The sequence below is a fragment of the Callospermophilus lateralis genome, unplaced genomic scaffold (assembly GCF_048772815.1).
Source record: "Callospermophilus lateralis isolate mCalLat2 unplaced genomic scaffold, mCalLat2.hap1 Scaffold_279, whole genome shotgun sequence".
In the NCBI taxonomy this organism is placed as follows: domain Eukaryota; kingdom Metazoa; phylum Chordata; class Mammalia; order Rodentia; family Sciuridae; genus Callospermophilus; species Callospermophilus lateralis.
Genome location: NW_027513499.1, coordinates 698,244 through 700,527, shown reverse-complemented (window position 1 = coordinate 700,527; position 2,284 = coordinate 698,244).

Below are 2,284 nucleotides of genomic sequence, written 5' to 3'. Positions count from 1 at the left end.
ACAAGGATATTATGAGGATTAACTGAAATAATGTAAACAAAACTCACAGTACTCAGTGCTATACAAACATAAAATTAATGTTATCTCCCATACCTTTCTTGGTTCCTCTTCCCTAGTTTGACCCAGAGGAAGGAGTATTGAATGAGCCCTGCCACAGCAAACTATCCCCCACCATTCTTTACTATTTTCATGTCTCTGCAAGAGAAACTCTACAGAGTATATACCTTAGAGAAAGATCATGGGTTGGGCCAGGGAATTGTGGAGGTTGCTAAACTTCACTTGGAATCTTTCTGAATAGAATAGAAGACATCCTTTTTCTGAATAGAGAGGATGCTGCTTGAGCAATACTGTGTCCTTGACAAATGGGAATCTTCATAAAAAACGCTTGTGTCATAGACATAGATAATATGAGTCTCTGACTCAGACTTACTTTGGACTGGCCAGTGGCCATGGGAAAGAGGGACTGCTTCTCTGTTTCCTCTGTCTGGAGCTACTCTTGCTCCTTCTCCTCCTCTTCCTCTCTCTCCTCCTCCCCCCCACCCCGCCTTCCTCTTCCTCCTCCTACAGTGTTCAGTCTGCCCCTGGGGGCTATGGAAGTTGTGATGTTGTGGGAGATTGAACACAGAAACAGACATCAGAATCTGGTCATCTTCTGGTACTGTTCTTTAATGTCTATTAAAGAACTTTGCAAAAAAAAAAAAAAAATATATATATATATATATATATATATATATATATATATATATATATATATATATATATTCTTTGACTAATTTTAGAAGTTGTATTTATTTAGGTGGTAATGACTTATAATTAAATCTACCCTTTTTTAATTATAGAGTCCTATAAGTTACAGCAGATGCATGCAATCATAAAATACCACCACAATTAAGATAAAATCTCTTTAGCCAGGCATGATGGTGCACACCTGTAATCCCAGTGGCTTGGGAGGCTAAAGCAGGAGGATTGTGAGTTCAAAGCCAGTCTCAGCAACAGTGATGCTCTAAGCAACTCAGGGAAACCTTGTCTCTAAATAAAATACAAAATAGGGCTGGGGATATGGCTCAGTGCTTGAGTTCCCTTGAGTTCAATCCCTGGTACCAAAAAAATTCATCATCATCATCATCATCATAATCTCTTCATACCCCTTTGCAGTCAACATAACCTTAGCTCCTAGAAGCCATTCGTCTAATGATTTATATTTTAAGCAGTTAGCATTGTTCCACAACTTTCTAGAACAATGTTTTATTTATCTGGAAAGAGAAAAAGATTGTATGGTAGATTTTTGCCTAGGAAAAGAGTTGCCAGAATTAAAACAATACATACTTATACTACAAGTCATTCATCATTTTTATGGAATTCAGTTTAACTGGGAATCCTGTGCTTTGTCTGGCCACCCTCCCTTGGATGGATATTATCAGTGTGGGAACTGTCATAATTGTGGTTAAGTATGAAATTGACAGAGAGGAAATGAAGAGAAGGATTATGCAAGAAGAGGCCATGGATCATCTGTAGTGTCATTTCACCATTAAGACACTTTGATTTCCAGGTGTGTTCTCGCTATTAGATTGTGCACATCTTGAGTTCAACATTTGCCCACATGCCTCCAGGATCAAGCACATTGCCTGGTAATTCTCAGCTCCCTTAACCTTTTGTTAAATGAGTGACTTAATGCTGTCTATAGAGTTGAATTAGATGGGCTGCCATCTAATAGACAAAAAGCATCTATAGTTCATAAAATACTTTACATGTGAAAACTATGTGTATGTGTGTGTCTGTATTTTTCTATTTATATCCTCTACCAACAATTCAGAGCCTAATCACATTTAGTTTCCACACCTGTGGAATATATTATTGTTGTTTTCTGTATGGTTGCTAATATCAACCAGTAGAAAGGGTGTTACTTACCTTTGTAGAAGGTGAATCTGTTGTTGTTCCTGCTATTGGCTATATGTTCCACATTTAAAAATGTAATTAATGATGGCTGATTTCTCTATTTGGCTGTGGAAGAAGGATTTCACTTAAATTTAGTAAAATAAAAAATTGTATTTAACTTGCAAGGGTAATTCTCAGGATTTCTTTCCTGTTTAAAAAAAAAAGCAAAAGACAAAACAAACAAGCAAACAAAAAACTTTTTTGTGTCAAGAGTCATAATAAGGAAACATGTTAATCAAATTTTGTGGTTAGAACTGAAAAAATGCTTTATTTGCTCATAAATAAATACATGTTCATATTTTCAAATTACATATGCATTTTAATCTCTTTTTTTCCCAGTTTAAAAATT